Source organism: Dreissena polymorpha, chromosome 1, assembly GCF_020536995.1.
Source record: "Dreissena polymorpha isolate Duluth1 chromosome 1, UMN_Dpol_1.0, whole genome shotgun sequence".
In the NCBI taxonomy this organism is placed as follows: domain Eukaryota; kingdom Metazoa; phylum Mollusca; class Bivalvia; order Myida; family Dreissenidae; genus Dreissena; species Dreissena polymorpha.
This window is the reverse complement of record NC_068355.1, coordinates 19,925,835-19,953,036: the sequence shown is the minus strand read 5'-3', so window position 1 is coordinate 19,953,036 and position 27,202 is coordinate 19,925,835. Positions and strand designations below refer to the sequence as shown.

Here is a 27,202-nt window from a genome sequence, read left to right as displayed (position 1 = left end):
AATACCATACATAATATTGAATACAGTATAAATAGTAAGACTTCAACCTCTGCAATTAATTAAGTATGCTGAAAGAAATAATAATGATTTCAAAAAGGCATTAATATTAACAGATTGAGAGAAAAGATACAAACAAATCAGGGAAGCTTGGATGCAATCTTAAAATTGGTCTCATCCTTACGAAATATCTAACATTCAAATAGTTTTGCCTTTATTTTGATTCAAAAACTATCCCAAAACAAGAAATGTGTTTGCCAGAAACTGCCCCCCTTTGATTTATTAAATAAAAAAAATTACCATCTGGCAGTTTCAAATAATTATCTCCCTTTGAAGCTAATTACTTCCCTTGGATTTGTTTTTTGACCTTTGACCTTGAAGGATGACCTTCACCTTTCACCACTCGAAATGTGCAACTCTATAAGATACACATGCATGCCAAATATGAAGTTGCTATGTTCAATATTGCAAAAGTTATCCCAAAATGTTACAGTTGGGGCAAACAAACAAACAAACCAACGGATAGGGCAAAAACAATATGTCCCCCACTATAGTGGTGGGGGACATAAAAAAATTTTTTTTATCAATTGTGTTGAAATTGTTTAAAATCAGCAAAATATAGTTCATTAGTGGCCAAATATACTAAGCCAGAAGCTAACTGCCTATCTAGTAGTATGCGTTAGACTTTACTTGCCAACAAAAGCCCACTGACCTTAAATGTAGCGGGGGTTCTTGAGATGGTTGTATATTCTTTCAAAAATAAAATAATAAAAAATAAATATTTGTGTTTTTTCAACCATTTAAAAAAAAAAAATAAGTTGCGGGTCGGGGGGGGGGGGGGGGTTAAGAGGGGGGTAAAGTCTGAGGGTGTGGTATGTCAGTTATGTGTTGTTTTGTTATAAATCCAATATGATCATAAATAAAGATGTCATGGCAATTTAGCAAAATGTAATAATTTGACCTTGATTGTAAAGGTCATTAAAAGGTCAGGGTCATATTTTACTTGCCAGGTACAGTATCCTCATGATAGTATGAAAGTATTTGAAGTTTGAAAGCAATAGCCTTGAAACTTTAGAACAAGTGGATCTAAACACAAAATTTAACCAACGGAGTCAAAAAAAGGCCGTAATTATGTCAAAATGCCAACCAGAGTTATGCAACTTGTCCTGTACAGTCCTCTTATGATAGCTAACGAGTGTTTCAATGTTCTAAATATAAAAAGGGCACGCAATTCTGTGCCAGCCAGAGTCATCTAACTTTGTCTGCCTCATGATAGTTAGGTATAGTGTACCACATTTTAATGCAATAGCTTTGATACTTTATGAGACAAGTGGACCTTAAAACAAAACTTAACCCGACGCCGACGCTCGGGTGATGACAATAGCTCATAATTTTCTTTAAAAAAATAAATATTGTCTATTAAGAAGAGTTATATTCTGTTATAATTATAATCTAATTCATTGTAAAACAATAGTACCCCATAACGATTGCCAGCATTCTGCTGCGGGTGCAGTTTTGAATAAATGCAAGCTTGTAAAAAAAAATCGAAGTCACAGTGGTCTTGACCTTTGACATAGTGACTGCAAAATGGATGTGGCGAGTAGATATTATCAAGGTGCATCTCTTTGATTTAAGAGCCAATGTTCAAAAGATTAACAAAATGTAAAGGTATAAGCACGTCGCCGGACAATACCTCGCGTTTTCTCTGAAAACAGCTAAGCTTATAAAATTGTCAAAATTTACAAATATTATGAGAAATATCTTGTGAGAAGACAGATCCCAGGAAATTCTAAGTTTCAGTGATCAAAAGTGAAAAAAGGCATTCCTATATGATGTTTGTAGCACTGTTTTACTCACCTTCACTGGACAAGATAACCATTTCTATGTATTCAAATATTGTTGTTCCATATCCCTGTGTAAGATAAGAAAATAGTCAGGGTATCAAATCAGCAATATAAATAGAGCTTTTCATGGCAGAGACAAGCAATCGCACAATCTCCTAAAAGGTAGCAAGTTGTCAAAAATCATATCACTGAAATTCTTTTTGAAAAAGAGGCAAAACTTAAGCAATGTTAATCTTCATAGCATACAAAATAATGCATTCTAGTTAGATTGTAGTATTTTAAGCGTGTCAGAATACTTTAAAACGTTTATATTGTCTTTGATGTCTATGGAAAATCTCACTATATTAGTCTGCGGGAATGTGGAGTTTGGGGGGACATTGTTATCAAAAATTCTAGAAGACTACCAATGGTCCCTTTCATCAATATATGCCAACATTTAAGTATAAGTCGACATAATAAAGTAGAAGTAAGTTCCACATACCCATTTTAGTTAAAACAAATTTCAACGCTTCCTTCGCGTCAGCCTTGTTTCTAAACGAAACAATACATTTTCCGTCGTGGCGTTTTAAGTTCACGTTTGTTGGTTTTATTGGGGAAAGAAACTGAAAAACATAGTGTCATGAAAGGATGTCAAATATTAAGATTTAAAACAAATAAACATATGATAAATTACTTTTCAGCTTGCATAAAAATGTGTAACACTAGACAAAATATAATTCTAACAAGAGATGTGTTTGTCACACACACAATGTCCCCTTTTGCGCCGCTTTGAAATTAAATTTCAATATATCATTATGCAGGTTTAGAAATTATTTCCCTTTTACCACTTGTAACTTCCTTGGATTGTATTTTTTGTCGGCGTAGCTGTTTAAATACACTTTATTTATTCCATTGGCTGATTTCAGCCTGTCCGCGTCTTTGCAACACTGTTTTTTTAAAACTGCGTGTTCAGCATGAAACAATTGTACCTCTAATGAAAAGGCTTGATAGATAGAACAGTTTTACATTCAACTCTTGACATCAACACGGTTTGTGCGTGCACCTTTTATTTTCAGGGGATTGTCAGCGCCAAAGAGTTTGTTTTTAAAGGCTGCGTTCTCATATTTAGTACTTACTACCGTATTGCATTCTGTGATCACGTATATTTTAGATCATCTAAATATTGTTGTTCCATATCCTGAAACTTGTTTTGACCATTATATGTTAAATTGTTTTCGAAACAGCGAAAATAATATGTAAAAGTATAAAGCTTTTAACAAACCCTCGTTTCAGCAGTGAATTCGTGACCTCATTTTAACGCATTGCATTCCATCTCGCAAGGTATAAAGTTCAGTTCGCGGTCAGTACAAGACTCATTAGATAAACTCTATCGCGTTAACCCGGTGAACATGACCGGCAATATCTTAATTGCAGATATTCGGCGATATAATTATGGTATGTCAATAAAGGATTGTTTTTCAATAATTCCATGATAGGTACTAGTTTTGATTAATTTAATTAGAATTATTACCATAGAAACTCATTTACCAAGCATGAGCGCGATAATTCACGAGTCTATTATCAATCGAATCAAATAGCTTGTGTCCGAAAAACCACTACAACAATACATGTCTGTTCGAAGAACGCGCGTATTAACCCATTTTTGCCAACAGTCTACAAAAAAGGCATTGGCAAACAACGTAGACCCAGATGAGACGCCACATGATGCAGCGTCTCATCAGGGTCTGCGCTGTTTTCTTAAAGGATTACTATAATAAATATTCTAAATAAACAAATTAATTCACTAGACATCCATAATTTGGAAATAAATTTATCAAATTTAGAATGATGGGAAAGTCCACTAGGCATACATGGGTTAATATGTACGGTTGATTCGTGTTTGGCCATATACTCGTATATCTTCATATTCTTCTTTTATATTTTTGTTCTATAGATATATGGTCAACAATATCTAATAATGCAAAATAAGCCATGAAATCTGGCGCAACGTAAATGATTTGCATGTGATGCTGCTAAGAACTGTTTAGAAAATGACATTTGCTGTCTTCTTGATATAACTCTCAATCTTTCATTAGCCACAACAACAATCAACGCCGTATATCTTTTTTATAGATAATTCTTGCTACTTTTGACCTTGAAGGATGACATTGACCTTGACCTTTCTCGACTCAAAATTTGCAGTTCTATAAGATACACATGCATGCCGAATATCAAGTTGATATCTTCAATATTGCACAAGTTATGGCTAATGTTAAAGTTTTTGGAAGGACGGACGGACTGACGGACAGTTCAACTGCTATAAGCCACCCTACCGGGGACATAAAAATAGCATCAGTTATCATGTAATGAAAATAATTTTTTACACTTAAGAAATTCATTTACTAATGTCTGTGTTTGAAAACTGTTAGTGTTAATTGAATATGTAGAAGCAAACATACACTGTTCACATCTGCAGACTTTGTTTTCCTGGGCAGGCCTCTCATTAAGATTTGCGCTTGTGTGTCTACAATGATTGACCATCATTACAATCATCATGATATTCTCTATCTTCACCTTTCATAGTATTTATCACCAACGTCATTATTAATATGAGCATATTCAGAAGCATTTGATCAAATCAAATCAAATATATATGCAATTGTGCAATTGTGGTACTTGTTTTACCTTCCTCTCTTAAACTCCAAAAAGAAGTTGATGGTGGTGTCGCTTGTGGAGTTTTTACTGAAATAGGAATGATAAATACATTAGACAGTATTTGAAAAATGGAACAATAAGAGTGTTATGCACATTAAGATGCTAACCTGTGACAAAAAGGAACTAAAAAATTCTGAGACAGTAGATAATAAGCATTAAATGACACATAAACATTCCATTTCTAGGAACACTTTTGTGACCAAATTTTGATAATTGAAAGCATTTCAAACACGGAATGCATATGTACAGATTTTAAACTTTAAAGGGATCTTTTCACGCTTTGGTAAATTGACAAAAATTGAAAAAAGTTGTTTCAGATTCGTAAGTTTTCGTTTTAGTTATGATATTTGTGAGAAAACAGTAATACTGAACATTAACCATGCTCTAATATAGCCATTATATGCATCTTTTGACGATTTTAGAACCTAAAAATTATAAAGCGTTGCATCGCGAAACGATTGAATAATTTGGAGAGTTCTGTTTTTGTCGTTAAATTTTGTGAAACTACGAAGATTGCTTATATAAGGTATAAAATAGGTCAACAATTTGTACTCGGCGGAATAGCTCAGTAGGCTAAAGAGTTTTTACTTCAGGACTCTGGCAGGACTCCAGGGGTCACTGGTTCGAAACCTGCTCCGGGCAATGTTCTTTTCCTTTTTTTAATTTTTTTCTTGATTTTTTACTGGAGCTTTTACGATCCAATGTTTACATTTATCAATATAAAGCATTTAATGAATAAGTTAAAAAAATGCCAAAATCTGTGAAAAGGCCCCTTTAACAGTCATCTACGAGAGACAAAACTCAGCCAAAAGCGGGTTGTCTCTTTTATAAGAGGTTGTGTAAACAAAGATCAAGGGGTCACTCATTTAATTATTTATAGATCCAATCATAAAGATTCCAAATGACAGCTTCTGAATAATATATTTATTGGACGAAGAGTCAATCCCCATCATCATCCCAATCCTTATCATCATCCTCATCATCATCATCCCCATCATGATACATGATACACAGCACAAGGTGCACAGCGGACCATGATGGAGGACAGAAACACAAAACTCATAGTGAGCACTGTTCGGGTAAGCTGGAAATAATAATAATCTTTAAACCACTAGGATTTGATTGCTTGCCTTAAAATATTTGGTTATACCGATTTTGCTTTCATAAAGTTAAGGTCATTTGATATTCGACAATGTTAAAGGCCTTGGACAGTATCTGAAAGCATTAAGGAAAAAATACAAAAGTGTAATTTCAAAGAAAATTCCTTAGTCCAAGGCCCATAACTTTGCCAAAAACAAGAACAAAACACAGATTTTAACAGAAAGTCATGTAAATAGACTCAGACACTAAAAATCAGCTCAATATCTGAAAGTGTTTTGTTAAAAAAAAATAGGGAAAATCATTTATCATATAGAAAATAACTAGGTCCAATGCCCATAAGTTTTCGAAACACTGTACCAGAGCAAAACTCACACTTCCTCTGTATGGCATGTAGATAGACACCCAAATCAGCTAAATATCTGAAACAGTTTTGTCCAAAGCCCATTACTTTGCCAAATATCAATGGACTAGAACAAAACTGTCATTTCCTCTGTAAGTCATATAGGTAGACTCAAATAACAAAATCAGCTAAATATCTTTAAGTCCTTCGTAAAAAAATTCTGGAAAACAATTATTTGATAGAAATGTTCTTGATTCAAGGACCATAACTTTGCCAAAATCGATTGACTGGAACGAAAACCACACTTGATCTGTAGGTAAACCCATGTCCCAAAAATCAGCTTAATATCTTAATTATCATAATTATTTTGTAAAAAAATCTCCTGAAAACAATTATTATAGAAACAAAATCCTTAATTCAAAGCTCATAACTTCTCCAAAAATCAATTGACTGGAAAATAGATCACACTTCATCTAATAGTCATGTAGGTAGACTCACATAGGCAACAAGCCATCTTTTGATAGGGCACGATGTACAAAGACGCCTTTACAGGCAGGCGGACCATAGAAGCTCACCCTGAGCACTTATAATTTACATGTAAACCTTGTTATTGGACGCAAGTGATTCTTAGTTACCCCTTGATTGGTAAGGAGCTAATATGCGACAAACCACAACAACCAATACTCGACAAACGACACAAGACGCACAAAAGCTCATAATGCGCATTTGTTAGTTGCTAAAAAAGCTTTGGATACTTATTTGTACTGAATTATTATTTGATCTCCTAGGTGTCTCTTACATTGTCTATCGGGAACGGCATTTCTTGAAGGGCTGTCCAGCTTCGATAGCCAAGGCTTATTTGCCGCCACGGAAGATGCTGATTGAAAAAGAATATTCAAACAATTATAACCACAAAATGTCCTTGTTTAATAAGCCTTCTAAAAGGCAAACAAATGGACCCAGTTTCGGTAATAACATGTATACATATAATTTAAATGAAACTTGTTCCTGGATATTCACAATTATAAATTTTACACTATAAAACAGTGATTTGCAGTGGCAATTTTTGTTACTGAGTTGGAGATCTAGCTGACTTGTTGTTTGTGTCATTAAATTGCTAGTATAAATTACTATTAAGTTGTTCACACTCAGAAAGCGACATATTCTACTATCATTGTAATGTATTAACGTCATTTTAATGTTAATGTTAAGAAAAGTTTTGTTTCAAAATACTAAATTTATATAAATGTCCAGTAAATACATCTGTAGGTGGAAAATTACCTCCCTTTAATGACCCCATAGACAGCCCATGTACATACGCAAGCGCACATAAAAAAATGTTTTGTTTACATTCGCTTGTAGATGACAAACCCAGGATGTATCAGTAATTATTTATTTTTTTCGTATTATTTTGATAGTTATTAAATAAAAACCGTAACTTTCGTCCGAGAAATACTCACTGACCAGCAGTGGCAGCTATTGTTACTGAGTTGGTGATATAGCTGACTTGCTGTTTTGTCTTTAAATGGCTGGTACAATAGTTGGCTGCTGGTGGCGTAACAAACCCTAAATGCTATTCTTAGAACGAGACAAATATACAAACTTATTCTGCGAGTTGGGCGACATAACAAGTTTGTTATCGGCTGAATTCAATTTAACTGTTTTGAATCCAGGTAATAATTATTTATCCAAACAGAGCACTTCACTTGTTGTGATGTAGTTTTTTTAAATTACCAACTAATATTTTATCAGATTTTAACTTTAAGAGCTCTAGTGTTTTGTGTTGTTCTTTAGAATTAAGTGTTATGTATGAACATAACACGAAGCTGTATTGACTTTTTATAATAATCTAATTTGTGAACGTCATATTGATACAAATGAACTCTATATAAGGTGTTTTCTATTGTATGCTTAATGAAGCACAATGTCTTGTAATATCTGGCAAAGTCCAGTAATTTTTGAAGTTATCAAAACGTATGTCCCGTAAGATTTATGTGTCTTTCATATAGGTTACTACATGTTTACCTATACTTAAAACAAAAAAAGGTAACGTGTCAAACATAATTATGAATTGTTACACTATATAGTTTTTTATTTGGTACATTGGCCTGCTTGGTGTTTTGCTTTGAACAGCAAGTATACTTTTAAGTACATTATCACACTAGTAACTGTTTCACTTTGACATTTGTATTGAGTTGTTCACACAGTTTCAAAATTACAAAAAATACAAAAATTGCAATGGTTGCCCCTTGGAGGTTATCTGAATGGACATACACCTTCTATTGGAGTTTTGACATGATGACCTTGATTTTTGCTGCATCGCAGCAAGATTAAAACAAAAATATGTTAAGCTGGTAATGACCGAGTTTCAAATTGAGACATTAATGTGGCTTCTATAGTGGCAACACATATTTGACCTGGTGAACTACTGAATGAAAAATAAGGTGTTTAGATAAGCAACAAGACATCATTTGATAGGGCACGATGTACGAATACGCCCTTTACAGGCGGACCACAGTAGCTCACCATGAGCACTTAGATTTTACCTATAAACATTGTTATTGGACACAAATGATTCCTAGTTACCTCTAGAGCTAATATGCGACAAACCACAACAACCAGTACACGACAAACGACGCAAGACGCACAATAACTCATAATGAGCATTTGTTAGTTGTTAGAAAAGGCTTAAGATACTTAGTTGTACTGAATTTATTCTTTGATCTCCTAGGTGTCTTCTTACATTGCTTATCGCGACAGGCCTTTCTAGGGGCGTTCTTCAGCTCCGGTAGTCTAAATGCGGGAGGCTGATTTACCACTACGATAAATGCCGCTTGAAATAGAAAATTCAAACAATTATAACCACAAAATGTCCTTCAAAAAGGAAAACAAATGGACCCAGTTTCGGTAATAACATGCATACATAAACTTTAAATGAAACTTGTTCCTGGTTAGTCACAATTAAAAATTTTACACTATAAAAACAGTGATTTGCAGTGGCAGTTTTTGTTACTGAGTTGGTGATCTAGCTGACTTGTTGCTTTTGTCTTTAAATGGCTAGTACAATTGTTGGTACATCTCGCAAGTAACTTTGTAACTGTTTTTTTTCATGATGTGTTGAATTGGTTTCAACAAACATGTCTAATGAAGGTTGCTCCCAGATTATTTTTTTAAAGATTTTACCTGTTGACCATACTTTAAGACAAGTCTGGCCCAGATTATAAATTGGCCTTTATTTGTCAAGATTAACAATCAGACACAGATGCTGCTAAAATAGTCAAAACAAACAATTATAATGAAGAAATGTTAATTAAGTTTTTGTAGCCGTTTCAAGTCTACCTAAGTGCACAAGTCAACTTCCTTCACCTTAACAGGCACATGCCCTTAAATTAATCTTGCAGACTTAGAAAGCCAAAAATAGACCCAGTTTAGGTAACTACAGGCAACACATGCGAAAGATATCGGACCGCAGACTTTTCCCATATAATTACAATGAACAATCACCATCTATTGGATTTTTGACATGATGACCTTGATTTTTGCTGCATCTGAGCCAGATTAAAACCAAATTTTGGTAAGCTGGTTCTAATTGAGTTTCAAATTAAGTTATTAATGTGGCTTCTATAGTGGCAAAACATATTTTACCTGGTAAACTATTGAATGGCAAATAAGGCGTATAGATAGGCAACAACACATCATTTGAAAGGGCACGATGTACGAAGAAGCCCTTAACAGGCGGACCACAGAAGCTCACCCTGAGCACTTAGTTTTTACCTGTAAACCTTGTTATTGGACGCAAGTGCATCCTAGTTACCTCTTGATTGGTAAGGAGCTAATATGCGACAAACCACAACAACCAGTACACGACAAACGACTCAAGACCCACAATAGCTCATAATGAGCATTTGTTAGTTGTTAGAAAAGGCTTAAGATACTTAGTTGTACTGAATTTATTCTTTGATCTCCTAAGTGTCTTCTTACATTGCTTCTCGGGACAGGCCTTTCTAGGGGCGTTCTCCAGCTCCGGTGCCATACATTCGACATCCTTATTGATCGCCTCTGTAGATGGCGCTTGAAAAAGAAAATACAAACAATTATAACCACAAAATGTCCTTGTTTAATAAGCCTTCATACAAGCAAACAAATAGACCCAGTTTCGGTAATAACATGTATACATTAAATGAAACTTGTTCCTGGTTAGTCACAATTAAAATTTTAACACTATAAAAACAGTGATTTGCAGTGGCAGTTTTTGTTACTGAGTTGGTGATCTAGCTGACTTGTTGTTTTTGTCTTTTGATGGTACATCTCGCAAGTAACTTTGTAACTGGTTTATCACGGTGTGTTTAATTGGTTTGAACAAATTTGACACATTAATTTTTCTCTCAAGAGTGTTTTTTCAATATTTGACCTGTTGACCACACTTTTAGACAAGTCTGGCCCAGTTTATAAATTTGCCTATATTTGTCAACATTAACAATCAGACACATATGCTGCTGAAATAGATAATACAAACAATTATTATGAAGGAATGTCTATAAAATTGTTGTAGCTGTATCAAATCTACCTAAGTGCGCAAGTCAACTTCCTTCACCTTAACAGGCACATGCCCTTAAATTAATCTTGCAGACTTAGAAAGCCAAAAATAGACCCAGTTTAGGTAACTACAGGCAACACATGCGAAAGATATCGGACCGCAGACTTTTCCCATATAATTACAATGAACAATCACCATCTATTGGATTTTTGACATGATGACCTTGATTTTTGCTGCATCTGAGCCAGATTAAAACCAAATTTTGGTAAGCTGGTTCTAACTGAGTTTCAAATTAAGTTATTAATGTGGCTTCTATAGTGGCAAAACATATTTTACCTGGTGAACTATTGAAAGGAAAATAAGGCGTCTAGATAGACAAAAAGACATCATTTGATTGGGCACGATGTACGAAGACACCCTAAACAGGCGGACCACAGAATCTCACCCTGAGCACTTAGATTTTATCTGTAAACATTGTTATTGGACACAAGTGATTCCTAGTTACCTCTAAATTGGTAAGGAGACAATCCACAATGACCAGTACTCGACAAAGAACGCAAGACGCACAATATATCATAATTTCCATTTGTAAGTTATTCCTAGTTACATCTTGATTGGTAAGGAGCTAATATGCGACAAACCACAACAGCCAGTACTCGGCAAACGACGCAAGACGCACAATAGCTCATTATGAGCATTTGATAGTAGTTAGAATAGGCTAAAGATACTAAGTTGTGCTGAATTTATTCTTTGATCTCCTATATGTCTTTTTACATTGCTTATTGCAACAGGCCTTTCTTGGGGCGTTCTCCATCTTTGATTCCCTAGATTCGGAAAGCTGAATCACCGCCTCGGTAGATGCTGCTTTAACTAGAAAATTCAAACATTTATAACTTCAAAATGTCCTTGTTTAATATGCCTTCAAAAAAGCAAACAAATAGACCCAGTTCCGTTTATAAAATGTATACTAATGCTTAAAATGAAACTTGTTCCTGGTTATTCACAAGTAAAATTTTTACACTATAAAAACAGTGATTTGCAGTGGCAGTTTTTGTTACTGAGTTGGTGATCTAGCTGACTTGTTGTTTATGTCATTAAATTGCTAGTACAATTGTTGGTACATCTCCCAAGCAACTTTGTAACTGGTTTTCATGGTGAGTTGATTGGTTTGAACAAACTTTTCTCATGAATGTTGGTTCCAGAGTGTTTTTTTTTAAGATTTGACCTGTTGACCACACTTTAAGACAAGTCTGGCCTAGATTATAAATTGGCATACATTTGTCAAAATTAACAATCAGGCACAGATGCTGCTGAAATAGATCATACATACAATTATCATAAAGAAATGTTTATAAAATTGTTTAAGCCGTTTCAAGTCTTCCAAAGTGCACAAGTCAACTTCCTTAAACTTAACAGGCACATGCCCTTAAGTTACTCTTGCAGACTTAGGAAAGGCCAAAAACAGACCCAGTTTAGGTAACTACAGGCAACACATGCGAATGATATCAGTTAACAGACTTTCCCTATACAATTAGAATGAACATACACCTTCTATTGTATTTTTGACATGATGACCTTGATTTTTGCTGCAACTACGCCAGATTAAAACCAAAGTTTGTTTTGCTGGTTCTGACTGAGTTTCAAATTAAGTCATTAATGTTGCTGCTATAGTGGCAACAAACATTTGACCTGGTGAACTATTGAATGAAAAATAAGGCGTCTAGATAGGAAACAATACATCATTTGATTGGGCACGATGTACGAAGGCGCCCTAAAAAGGCGAACCACAGAAGCTCACCCTGAGCACGTAGATTTTACCTGTAAACATTGTTATTGGACGCAAGTGATTCCTAGTTACCTCTTAATTGGTAAGGAGCTAATATGCGACAAACAACAACAACCAGTACTCGACAAAAGACGCAAGACGCACAATATCTCATAATTAGCATTTGTAAGTTGTTAGAAAAGGCTTAAGATACTTAGTTCTACTAAATTTATTCATTTATCTGCTATGTGTCTTCTTACATTGCTTATCGGGACAGGCCTTTCTTGCGGTGTTCCTTAGCTCCGGTAGCCGAGATTTTAATGGCTTATTTACCGCCTCTGTAGATGCTGCTTGAACTAGAAAATTCAAACAATTATAACCACAAAATGTCCATGTTTAATAAGCCTTCAAAAAGGTAAACAAATAGACCCAGTTTCGGTAATAACATGTACACATATACTTTAAATGAAACATGTTCCTGGTTATTCACAATCATATTTTTTACACTTTTAAACAGAGATTTGCATTTGTAATTTTTGTAACTGAGTTGGTGATCTAGCTGACTTGTTTTTTTTCCTTCAAATGGCTAGTACAATTGTTGGTAAATTTCGCAAGTAACTTTTTAAATGATTTTTAATGGTGTGTTAAATTGGTTTCAACAAACTTGCTCCATGAATGTTGCTCCCAGAGTGTTTTTTAAAATATTTGACCTGTTGACCACAATTTAAGACAAGTCTGGCCCGGATTATAAATTGACCGTTATTTGTCAAGATTAACAAGCAGGCACAGATGCTGCTAAAATAGACAATACAAAAAAATATTGTTAAGAAATGTTTATAAAGATTTTGTAGCCGTTTCAAGTCTATCTAACTGCACAAGTCAACTTCCTTCACCTTAACAAGCACATGACCTAATATTACTCTTGAAGCCTTAGGAAAGGCCAAAAATAGACCCAGTTTAGGTAACTTCAGGCAACACATGCGAAAGTTATCGGTCCACAGACGTTTCCCATACAATTAGAATGAACATACACATTTAATAGGATTTTTGATATGATGACCTTGATTTTTGCTGCATCTCAGCAAGATTAAAACCAAATTTTGTTAAGCTGGTTCTGAGTGAGTTGCAAATTGAGTCATTAATGTGGCTTCTAAAGTGGCATCAAATATTTGACCTGGTGAACTATTGAATGTAAAATAAGGTGTACAGATAGACAACAAGACATTTGATTTGATAGGGCACGATGTACGAAGCCAACAAAAGCCCACTGACCTTATATGTAGCAGACTTTAGGTTGACGCTGTGCCTTTGGGGTGAGGGTGCACTTGAGGCGTATGAAGACGGTCCTGAGCATCGCCTCCTCTTGACAGCGAGGAGAGAGCACTTCCTGTATCTCTTCATGGTCGCACGCGTGTGCGTAGTCATAGATGCTCTGACCAATCAGCTCAATCTGCAGGAAAAGTAGATACAATGTCTTATAACTCAAGCAAGTGTGTTAAGGGACACGACCGCACAGGCTAATCAGGGACAACCCTTTCCGCTTTTATGATATATTTTGTATAAAGAAAGTCTCTTCTTAGCAAAAATCAAGTTTCGATGGAAAGACTGCACAGGCTAATCTGGGACGACACTTTACGCAAATGCATTAAACCCCCTTTACACAGAGCACGGCCCATATAACAGTTACTGTACCTGTTGCAGGCCAAGGATATGTGCAATCCCCTCAGAGACGTAGATCAGATCTCCATCTTTAGAAAGGATCACCAGGAAACCATCGAGAGCCTTTGGGTACAGCGAGTCCAGCTTCAACTCCAGCTCGTCATCCGGAACCTTTAAAAAACGGGTGAGAAATGGGATGATACGCAGTCAGAGCATCAAGAACTGTGCGCTCAATTGTTCTGCAAACTATGGTTGCATACTATATAACAATCACGACACCATGATTGCAATTATTATTGTCTTACAGTCATAAATTGTCAGTTAATTGCAGACAAAACATGGTTGTCATTTTAATTTAAAAGAAGCAATGTTCATATTAACCTCAGCAATTTAGCAGTGTTTTATCAGGATCCTATTATGTAATATAAGAATAAACAACAATCTCAGGACATGACAAACAATGATTTTAAAAGATTATTTTGATTGGCCACAGGTTACAACCGTTCCAATTTTACAACCTGTGACACAGAATGAGGGAGATGACCAAAACAAAGAAATAAATCAGGGCCGTGCTCTGTGAAAATGGGGTTTAATGCATATGCCTAAAATGTCGTCTCAGATAAGCCTGTGCAATCGGCACAGGCTAATCAGTGGTGACAATTTCCACCTAACTAGATTTGTGCTAAGAAGAGAAAATATCATAAAAGCTGAAAGTGTCGTCCCTGATTAGCCTGTATGGACTGCACAAGCTAATCAGGGATGACACTTTACGCACATATGCATTAAACCCCCTTTTCATAGAGCACGGCTCATAAAAGTTTACCACACAATCATTTTGGGCCAACCAAGAGTTTTAAATGTTTGCCCCCCATTGGCACAATTTGAACACATTCTTAGATAAGTATAATACCATGGTACATGCAAAATATGAAATTTCGTTACAAATGCTTAAATGAAAAAAACTGTGTTTGCCACATGACCTCTTAAACCAACAATCATGAATCTAAAAGACTACTAGAGGGCCATTCCATCAGAATCTGCCCAGCATTTCATTATTAGTTCCTATAAAATAAAGTAGATGTAAGCTATGTACACATATCCATTATTTTCAGGTTACTGTTAAGAGCCTCTGCTAAAAAACTGAAAAACATAGTATAATGCAAGGATGTCAATAAATAAAATTGGAAACAATTCAACAAAGCTTACACAAAAAATGTGTAACACTAAGCTATTGAAAATAATTGATTGCCTGCCAAAAATTGCATCAAATGTTATGTAATGATAATAACTTTGTTTCATTGATTGTAAGAAATAGATTTACTTACGTCTATGTTCGAAAGGTGCTAATGCAAATGTAATATATACTTTACAGGTGCACACATACATTCCTAATGTCTTTACGGTGGCTTTACCCGGTAAGCACCTCATCTCCACTGCAACTGAAATGAGAATGATCTGACGTGATTTTGCAATTGTTTGATGCAAACTTCAGTCTTCAAAACCAAACAACAACCACAGTGTGTTGAAGAAATGCATAAATAAAGTGAAATCATTTCAAAGTTTTTGTTACTTAACACATATTTTTTAAACAATAGTATTACTCCAAAGAAGAAAATCAGCTGAGAGGAGAAAACAATCAAAAGGTCAATTTGCACAAATCGGCAGGTTATTATTATTTTGTATTTATTTCCTTGTCATGTACTTCTATGATGTTTAGTTTTTGTATACAATTTTGAATTTGGTGTATTTAGTTAAGTTTAAACCTATTTATTTAAGCTCGATTTCATCAAAAGCCTATGGCTTATTCAAATGCTCTTTAGTCCATTTCCTGGGACTAAAAACCAGCACTTGCTGTCTTTGGAGAAGATCCAAAAAAATGCTCTGACAGTGGGGATCGAACCCGGGACCTCCCGATTGCTAGGTGGACACCATATCCACTACACCAAGGCGACCTCATAATCGTGCATTTAATTATTGTTTCCCCATTTTAAGACATGCAACATATCAAATTTGTATGAATAGTCATTTATTCTTAGAAGCTGCAGAAATATATGTCGATATATAAATATACATAAATTACTAATGTTACTTGATAATCGTGAATAGAATGAATTAGGCAAATATTTTCTGTGCTCATTCTTGGTTGTATGTTTAACATGTTATTATTGTATCTATTTCCCTAGATTCCTGCATAAACAACTACCATATTTGTCATCATATTAATTAATATTTTAATCACAATAACAAACAAATATTTTCTATTGATTCATAAGGGTCAATGCCAGGAAAATATTTGCCAGGTACACTTTATCTATAATAGCTGTTTTTGTTTTAACTTCCTTATTATTTTTTAAAAGAACTGATGACATGCAAGTGTGGTACTTTCTTTACCTTCTTCGTTTTTAAATGCTGGTGGTGTCGCAATAGGTGTTGCTGAAATGAGAATGATCATGGGTGATGAATACTATAGACAGTATTTGATATAATGGAACAATAAGAGGATAATGAGCTCTATTAAGATACTAGTGACTAGAAGGAACTAGACCATTTTGAGACAGATGATTTAAAGCACTTCATGACACATACATATTAAATTTCTTGGCACACTGATATATCAAGTTGCTATCTTCAATATTGCAAAAGTTATAGCAAATGTTAAAGTTGGGACAAACAAACAAACCAACAGAGGGCAAAAACAATATGTCCCCCACTATAGTGGTGGGGGACATAAAAAGAAGTATTCCAATGGCTAATATGTGAATGTTTAACTGCATTTTTAATTGATATTATAATGTACTACATTATTATATTGTTACTTAAAACACTTAATAAACCAACTAATGCCTGTAATGGAAAAGTTTGGCATTTTTTCTTGTGATTTTTTTTTTTGGAACACATTTTACTTCTTGCCATGGAAAAACAGCCTGTTAGGGCACTGACCTTCAACAGCTCCTGGGCCACTTTTATTGTAAATTGCGGCTGCCCGTCCTTCATTTCTAAAACTAAGAAATAATTAAAATAAATAAATTGATGGCAAAAAAAAGAACATAATGTGCATACAGTAAATGTAAAAAAATATAACGAAATAATATAAGGTGCACAAACAAACACCAATCCCCTTAGCTGTTGTTTGAAGCCACACAGCAGAAATTCAAGATTGATCTTCTTTTCAGGTACCAAACATCTGACACTTAATGTTTTTCATAGTTGAAATATAGACACATTATTAAAAAAACACTTCCATAACAACATAGCTCCTTACTACTGAATGACTGAAAACTGTATTTAAGCAGTCTATCTTAATTATTGTGTTCATCTGGCATGAGCAGGTTGTGCTCAGTTGGGCTAATAAAATGTGCATAATTTATCTATACCTTCTACAGCATGTCTTATGAATGCATACCTCAGTCCGCTCTCTTCTTAATTTCAATCGTAATAATGCAACAGTTGACTCCATTATTGTAACTGAAACAAAAACAAGGGCTGTTTGTAAAACATGCATGCCCCCCATATGGGCTGTCCATTGTAGTGGCAGCCATTGTGTGAATACGATTTTTGTCACTGTAACCTTGACCTTTGACCTAGTGACCTGAAAATCAATAGGGGTCATCTGCGAGTCATGATATATCTACCTATCAAGTTTCATTATCCAAGGCCTAAGCGTTCTTGAGTTATCATCCGGAAACCATTTTACTATTTCAGGTCACTGTGACCTTGACCTTTGACTCAGTGACCTCAAAATCGAAAGGGGTCATCTGCCAGTCATGATCAATGTACCTATGAAGTTTCATGATCCTAGGCCAAAGTGTTCTTAAAATATCATCCGGAAACCATTTTTACTATTTCGGGTCACCGTGACCTTGACCTTTGACCTAGTGACCTGAAAATCAATAGGGGTCATCTGCCAGCCATTATCAATCTACCTACAAAGTTTCATGATCCTAGGCATAAGCGTTCTAAAGTTATCATCCAGAAACCATTTTACTATTTCGGGTCACTGTGACCTTGACCTTTGACCTAGTGACCTCAAAATCAATAGGGGTCATCTGCGACTCATGATCAATCTACCTATCAAGTTTCATGATCCTAGGCCTAAGCGTTCTTGAGTTATCATCTGGAAACCATTTTACTATTTCGAGTCACCGTGACCTTTGACCTAGTGACCGCAAAATCAAAAGGGGTCATCTGCGAGTCATGATCAATGTACCTAAGAAGTTTCATGATCCAAGGCCCAAGCGGTCTTGAGTTATCATCCGGAAACCACCTGGTGGAAGGACCGACAGACCGACATGTGCAAAGCAATAAACCCCCTCTTCTTCGAAGGGGGGCATAAAAATAGGACAGGAGAGAAAATTGTATCATTTATTTATGCCATCACTCCAAGTTGCTGACACTGATGTTAACATTCTTTAGTGTCATGTAACCCTATTTTGTCCTTGGTCTTTTCCTTCAAAATAAATATGATTCAAATTAACAAAATGTTTTCTAACAAAACACTCAAACAACATGATATTATTGTCAAAATGTCACTAAATTAAATAAAATACCATACATAATATTGAATACAGTATAAATAGTAAGACTTCAACCTCTACAATTAATTAAGTATGCTGAAAGAAATAATAATGATTTCAAAAAGGCATTAATATTAACAGATTGAGAGAAAAGATACAAACAAATCAGGGAAGCTTGGATGCAATCTTAAAATTGGTCTCATCCTTACGAAATATCAAATTCAAATATTCAAATAGTTTTGCCTTTATTTTGATTCAAAAACTATCCCAAAACAAGAAATGTGTTTGCCAGAAACTGCCCCCCTTTGATTTATTTAATAAAAAAAATTATCATCTGGCAGTTTCAAATAATTATCTCCCTTTAAAGCTAATTACTTCCCTTGGATTTGTTTTTTGACCTTTGACCTTGAAGGATGACCTTGACCTTTCACCACTCGAAATGTGCAACTCTATAAGATACACATGCATGCCAAATATGAAGTTGCTATGTTCAATATTGCAAAAGTTATCCCAAAATGTTACAGTTGGGGCAAACAAACAAACAAACCAACGGATAGGGCAAAAACAATATGTCCCCCACTATAGTGGTGGGGGACATAACATTTTTTTTTTAATCAATTGTGTTGAAATTGTTTAAAATCAGCAAAATATAGTTCATTAGTGGCCAAACATACTAAGCCAGAAGCTAACTGCCTATCTAGTAGTATGCGTTAGACTTTACTTGCCAACAAAAGCCCACTGACCTTAAATGTAGCAGACTTAAGGTTGACGTTGCTTCCCTTTGGGGCGAGGGTGCACTTGAGGCGTATGAACACGGTCATTGGCATCGCCTCCTCTCGACAGCGAGGAGAGAGCACTTCCTGTATTTCTTCATGGTCGCACGCGTGTGCGTAGTTGTAGATGCTCTGACCAATCAGCTCAATCTGCAGGAAAAGTAGATACAATGTCTTATAACTCAAGCAAGTGTGTTAAGGGATACAACCGCACAGGGACAACCCTTTCCGCTTTTATGATATATTTTGTTTAAAGAAAGTCTTTTCTTAGCAAAAATCAAGTTTAGACGGAAAGTGTTGTCCCTGATTAGCCTGTGCAGACTGCACAGGCTAATCTGGGACGACACTTTACGCACATGCATTAAACCCCCTTTTCAAAGAGCACGGCCCACATAACAGTTACAGTACCTGTTGCAGGCCAAAGATGATCTGCAATCCCCTCAGAGACGTAGATCAGATCTCCATCTTTAGAAAGGATCACCAGGAAACCGAGAGCCTTTGGGTACAGCGAGTCCAGCTTCAACTCCAGCTCATCATCCAGAACCTTTACAAAACGGGCGAGAAATGGGATCATACGCAGTCAGGGCATCAAGAACTGTGCGCTCAATTATTCCACAAACTATGGTTGCATACTATATAACAATCACGACACCATGATTGCAATTATTATTGTCTTACAGTCATAAATTGTCAGTTAATTGCAGACAAAACATGGTTGTCATTTTAATTTAAAAGAAGCAATTTTCATATTAACCTCAGCAATTTAGCAATGTTTTATCAGGATCCTATTATGTAATATTAGAATAAGCAACAATCTCAGGCCATGACAAACAATGATTTCAAAAGATTATTTTGATTGGCCACAGGTTACAACCGTTCCAAACTTATAACCTGTGACACAGAATGAGGGAGATGACCAAAACAAAGAAATAAATCAGGGCCGTGCTCTGTGAAAATGGGGTTTAATGCATATGCCTAAAATGTCGTCTCAGATAAGCCTGTGCAATCGGCACAGGCTAATCAGTGGTGACAATTTCCACCTAACTAGATTTGTGCTAAGAAGAGAAAATATCATAAAAGCTGAAAGTGTCGTCCCTGATTAGCCTGTATGGACTGCACAAGCTAATCAGGGATGACACTTTATGCACATGCATTAAACCCCCTTTTCATAGAGCACGGCCCATAAAAGTTTACCACACAATCATTTTGGGCCAACCAAGAATTTTGAACATCTGAATAAGTCTAAGTTCAAATGATTATCAATATCAAGGTTAGATGATGTAAAATCAAGATATGTAACATCCATCCTAGTATCAAAGCTTTGTAGTCAGCAGTATTAATATAAGACTTAACTAGTGACCTCAAAATCAATAGGGGTTATCTGCGAGTCATGATCAATCTACCCATGAATATTCATGATCCTAGGCATATGCGTTCTTGAGTTATCATCCGAAAACCATTTTACTATTTCGGGTCACCGTGACCTTGAGCTTTGACCTAGTGACTTCAAAATCAATAGGGGTCATCTGCGAGTCATGATCAATGTACCTATGAAGTTTCATGATCCTAGGAGTATGCGTTCTTGAGTTATCATCCAAAAATCATTTTACTATTCCGGGTCACCATGACCTTGACCTTTGACCTAGTGACCTCAAAATCAATAGGGATCATCTGCAAGTCTTAATCAATCTACCAATGAAGTTTCATGATCCTAGGCGTATGCGTTCTTGAGTTATCACCCGGAAACCATTTTACTATCATGGGTCACCGTGACCTTGACCTTTGACATAGTGACCTCAAAATCAATAGGGGTCATCTGCGAGTCTAACCAATCTACCTATGAAGTTTCATGATTCTAGGCGTATGCGTTCTTGAGTTATCATCCGGAAACCATTTTACTATTTCGGGTCACTGTGACCTTGACCTTTGACATAGTGACTTCAAAATCAATAGGGGTCATCTGCAAATCATGATCAATGTTCCTATTAAGTTTCACCATCCTAGGCCCAAGCGTTCTTGAGTTATCATCCGGAAACCACCTGGTGGACGGACCGACAGACCGACCGACCGACATGTTCAAAGCAATATACCCCCTCTTCTTCGAAGGGGGGCATAACAAATAAAGACACAATCTTGCATTCAAAACATTTATAACACTATTTTCATCTTATAACAAAAGGATGGTCCTGTTGAAGACTGTGACCCTCTTCATAGGTACAATCCTGAACAAGGGACAAAATTGTCACAAAACCAGGTTTTCATTGTGAAAAAAAAATCTGATAAAGGGAGAAAACTCAAACTGAACATTTGAAATGAACAAACAAAATTAACCCCCTTTGTAAGATTGTTTAAAAAAAAATAAATCTATTTTTAGTTGTGGCGACCTTGACATTGGAGTTATTGACGTGATTCTTTCGTGCGACACACCGTACCATGATGGTGAACAAATGTGCCAAATGATTTTAAAAGCCAGCCAGCCCGCATTCGCCAATCTAAAAACCAGTTTTTTTCCTTCGGAAAACCTGGTTAAAAAACAAACATATACATATCATTACTTTGTGAGTTATTAAGGGCTTTCTTAATCCTGCATACTGAATATGTGCCGCTTAAAAAACTCTTTATGCTTTTTCTTGTTTTACTACTACTAAATTTCAAGCTAAACTGACTCATAATGTAGTAGCTGTAGACATTCAATAAAGCTTGAGGTAAGCAAAAATGCCTTCTAGTGACAAGAAAGTTCCACTATAGCAATATAAGGAAAATTTAAGGAAAACTGGTGGCCATGTTTTTCAACTGACTGGATCCCATTTCAAGAGTAATTCAAATATTTCGCAATTGCCATTTAAAGAAAATTGCCCTTTTCTCCATGGCCTCCATGCTTTGTAATGGACCATTAGCATTTTGGAAATCAGCTAAGAAAATCAAAAGAAAAACAAGAGCTGTCACCATAGGATGACATATGCCCCCTATATACGCTTTGATAGAAGTTATGAAGGTTATGTTATATCTAAGTTCAAGGTGAAGGTCACAGGGTACATTTTTAAAATGTTTGTTGGAAAGTTGCTTCTTTGGTGCCCATGGTAAATCTCTCCACATTTGACAGTGGAGAGTTGAATGAGGATTATTGGCAACTCTATCAGTTCCCCATCTCAATGGATATAAGACCATTATTAATGAGTAAATATGTATTCATTAAAAATGTGGCCACATGTGGCCACTGGGATGTGACTAATTTTGACACAAGAAGCATGACTTGAGATAAGTTTGTTGATTTCCTCTAGTTGATGCTAAATAGTACATATGAAATTGTTTTGCTTCTCAGTTTCAAACAAACCGATATTCCCAAAAAATCTTATCAAAGAAAAAAAACTTATGATCCCTTAAGCAAGTTTTAACTTGTGGATCATTATTTGAACAATATTAGTACAAGTGTTCTTGATGCTTCTGCATCCACAATGTTTAATACTTTGAACCAAGAGTTTTAAATGTTTGCCCCCCATTGGCACAATTTGAACACATTCTTAGATAAGTATAATACCATGGTACATGCAAAATATGAAATTTCGTTACAAATGCTTTAATGAAAAAAACTGTGTTTGCCACATGACCTCTTTAACCAACAATCATGAATCTAGAAGACTACTAGAGGGCCATTCCATCAGAATCTGCCCAGCATTTCATTATTAGTTCCTATAAAATAAAGTAGATGTAAGCTATGTACACATACCCATTATTTTCAGGTTATTGTTAAGAGCCTCCGCAGCTTCTTCTTTTGAAGAGAATGTTACTATAGCTCTCCCGCTTTTTTCCCTTCTGTTATAGTCCACTCCACAAATACATATTGGGCTAAAAAACTGAAAAACATAGTATAATGCAAGGATGTCCATAAATAAGATTGGAAACAATTCAACAAAGCTTACACAAAAAATGTGTAACACTAAGCTATTGAAAATAATTGATTGCCTGCCAAAAATTGCATCAAATGTAATGTAATAATAATAACTTTGTTTCATTGATTGTAAGAAATAGATTTACTTATGTCTATGTTCAAAAGGTGCTAATGCAAATGTAATATATACTTTACAGGTGCACACATACATTCCTAATGTCTTTATGTGTGGCTTTACCCGGTAAGCCCCTCATCTCCACTGCAACTGAAATGAGAATGATCTTACATGATAATCATATCACTAAAGGCACTGCAGTTGTTTGCAATTGTTTGATGCAAACTTCAGTCTTCAAAACCAAACAACAACCACAGTGTGTTGAAGAAATGCATAAATAAAGTGAAATCATTTCAAAGTTTTTGTTACTTAACACATATTTTTTAAACAATAGTATTACTCCAAAGAAGAAAATCAGCTGAGAGGAGAAAACAATCAAAAGGTCAATTTGCACAAATCGGCAGGTTATTATTATTTTGTATTTATTTCCTTGTCATGTACTTCTATGATGTTTAGTTTTTGTATACAATTTTGAATTTGGTGTATTTAGTTAAGTTTAAACCTATTTATTTAAGCTCGATTTCATCAAAAGCCTATGGCTTATTCAAATGCTCTTTAGTCCATTTCCCGGGACTAAAAACCAGCACTTGCTGTCTTTGGAGAAGATCCAAAAAATGCTCTGACAGTGGGGATCGAACCTGGGACCTCCCGATTGCTAGGTGGACACCATATCCACTACACCAAGGCAACCTCATAATGGTGCATTTAATTATTGTTTCCCCATTTTAAGACATGCAACATATCAAATTTGTATGAATAGTCATTTATTCTTAGAAGCTGCAGAAATATATGTATATATATAAATATACATAAATTACTAATGTTACTTGATAATCGTGAATAGAATGAATTAGGCAAATATTTTCTGTGCTCACTCTTGGTTGTATGTTTAACATGATTTTATTGTATCTATTTCCCTAGATTCCAGCATAAACAACTACCAGCCCTGATGTAGAAGATTTCTGTTGCTTCAGCTCTGGGGTAGGGGACGTCTGTTGGTTCTGAACTGGGGTAGTGGACTTCAGTCCCTTTGTAACTGGAGACTTCTGTTGGGCCACTTTTATTCTAAATTGTGGCTGCCCGTCCTTCATTTCTAAAACTAAGAAATAAATAAAATAAATAAATTGATGGCAAAAACAGAACATAATGTGCATACAGTAAATGTAAAAAAATATAACGAAATAATATAAGGTGCACAAACAAACACCAATCCCCTTAGCTGTTGTTTGAAGCCACACAGCAGAAAATTATTAGTCAAAGGCCCATAACTTCATCAAAACAACATCAACATAAAACTATTATGGTATCCCTTTAATGGCAGCAATATTCTTCAAAAAGAAGCAAGATTTTACTGTGTTAAAAGGTTGCACTTATGGCTGAAATAATCTTCAGAAAGACGCAAGTTCAAACTGTTAAAAGGTTGCACTAATGGATGGCTGCAATCATCTTCAAAAAGAAGCAAGTTCAAGGTTCCAGAGCGGTATGATTCTTACCGGTCGAGTTCTTTGAGAATCTCAGCGGGCTGTTTTCCAGAACGCTGTTCAAACGACTTGAGGTCTTCAGAGGGCTGTTAGCTTCTGTTTATAAACTGAATATGTACTTTTCTAATTTATCGAATAAAAAAAAACAACTCACATATCCACCTAATGAAATGTTTGTTATGAAGTGCACTTTTATTAAAACAAGAAAATACACATTTTACTACATGTGATCACATCATATGTGTCGTCAAGTGGCTTATTATGAATTTCTTTGACATTGAAACATTTGGCATTCGATTAAGACGCAGTTTTTTTCACACAGTAGAATAACAACTGTCACATCTGTGTCATGCAATGATTGGTCTTGTGGCATATGCAGGTAGCGTAGCTCAAGCCAAGCCTGTGCAGACTTGTGCAGTCTGGTCTGAGTGGCTAGCTTTCCGCTCTAAAAAAAGCATACAACGTTTGGTATCCTCCTAAGTATGCATTTAATGACAAGACTGGGCAGATGCGCAGGCTGGACTGGAGCTTTGATATAGTGACCTGAAAATCAATAGGGGTCAACTGCGAGTCGTGATCAAACTACCTATCAAGTTTCATGATCCTAGGCATAAGCGTTCTTGAGTTATCATCCGGAAATAATTTTACTATTTCAGGTCACTGTGACCTTGACCTTTGACCTAGTGACCTGAAAATCAATAGGGGTCATCTGTGAGTCATGATCAATCTACCTATCAAGTTTTATTATTCCAGGCCTAAGCATTCTTGAGTTATCATCCGGAAACCATTTTACTATTTCAGGTCACTGTGACCTTGACCTTTGACCCAGTGACCTCAAAATCGAAAGGGGTCATCTGCCAGTCATGATCAATGTACCTATGAAGTTTCATGATCCTAGGCCAAAGTGTTCTTAAGATATCATCCGGAAACCATTTTTACTATTTCGGGTCACCGTGACCTTGACCTTTGACCTAGTGACCTGAAAATCAATAGGGGTCATCTGCCAGCCATTATCAATCTACCTACAAAGTTTCATGATCCTAGGCATAAGCGTTCTTAGTGTGGGGGGGTTGTGGACATTTATTACATTATCTTCCAAAAAAGCGAAAAGAAAACAAAGAAGAAAAAAAAAAAATCGGGGGCGGGAGGGGGGAGTTGGGGCGATGGGGGGGTATTTTTGGGTGCGATGGTTGGACGGTATTTCAAACATAACCATTTAAAAAAAAAATTGGGGGTGGGGGTGGCGAATAGTGTGAGGGTGTGGTGGTAATTTGTGAGATGATCTTAAAAAAAAAAAAAAAAAAAAAAAAATTGCGGGAGGGGGGGGGGGGGTGGTGAATAGTGTGAGGGTGTGGTGGTAATTTGTGAGATGATCTTAAAAAAAAAAAAAAAAAAAAAAAAAAAAATTGGGGGGGGGGGGTGGGGGGGGGGGGGGTATAGTGTGAGGGTGTGGTGGTCATTTGTGAGATTATCTTAAAAAAAAAACAAGGGACAAAATTGTCACAAAACCAGGTTTTCATTGTGAAAAAAAAATCTGATAAAGGGAGAAAACTCAAACTGAACTTTTGAAATGAACAAACAAAATTAACCCCCTTTGTAAGTTTGTTTAAAAAAAATAAAATCTATTTTTAGTCGTGGCGACCTTGACATTTGATATATTGACGTGATTCTTTCGTGCGACACACCGTCCAATGATGGTGAACAAATGTGCCAAATGATTTTAAAATCTGACAATGAACGACATAGTTATGGCTCGGACAAGCTCATTTATGGCCATTTTTGACCTTTGAACTCAAAGTGTGACCTTGACCTTGGAGATATCGACGTAATTATTTTGCGCGACACACCGTCCAATGATGGTGAACAAATGTGCCAAATGATTTTAAAATCTGACAATGAACGACATAGTTATGGCCCGGACAAGCTTGTTCCGCCAGCCCGCCAGCCAGCCAGCCAGCCCGCCAGCCAGCCAGCCAGCCAGCCCGCCCGCATTCGCCAATCTAACAACCAGTTTTTTCCTTCGGAAAACCTGGTTAATAAAAATTAGGGGGGGAGGGAGGGCACGGGGGATGGTTTGGGTGGAGTCTATTGTGGTATGTCAGGTAAGAGTAGTTTCGTCAAAGTATCAATCAAATCTAATCATAAATAAAGAAGTTATGGCAATTTTAGCAAAATTTAATAATTTGACCTTGAGAGTCAAGGTCATTCAAAGGTCAAGGTAAAATTCAACTTGCCAGGTACAGTAACCTCATGATAGCATGAAAGAATTTGAAGTTTGAAAGCAATAGCCTTGATACTTAAGAAGTAAAGTGGATCGAAACACAAAATTTAACCATATATTAAAAGTTACTAAGTCAAAAAAGGGCCATAATTCCGTAACAATGACAACCAGAGTTATGCAACTTGTCCTTTTACTGTACCCTTATGATAGTTTGTGAGTGTTCCAAGTATGAATGCAATATCTATGATACTTTAGGGGTAAAGAAGACCAAA

The 27,202-nt window shown here is 35.8% G+C and overlaps 1 protein-coding gene across 1 annotated transcript in view; it reads right to left on the bottom strand.

Moving 5' to 3' along the window:
• LOC127873321 (epithelial splicing regulatory protein 1-like) overlaps positions 1–24,807 on the bottom strand; it is a 120,963-nt gene extending 96,156 nt beyond the window's left edge. The window contains exons 1-5 of the mRNA XM_052417135.1: positions 24,722–24,807; positions 24,170–24,327; positions 23,352–23,378; positions 22,952–23,078; positions 19,633–19,768 (exon numbers count right to left, since the gene is read on the bottom strand). The gene's annotated coding sequence lies outside the window, so the exon portion shown is untranslated. The remainder of the gene's footprint in view (positions 1–19,632; positions 19,769–22,951; positions 23,079–23,351; positions 23,379–24,169; positions 24,328–24,721) is intronic.
• Between the last annotated feature and the right edge of the window lie 2,395 nt (positions 24,808–27,202).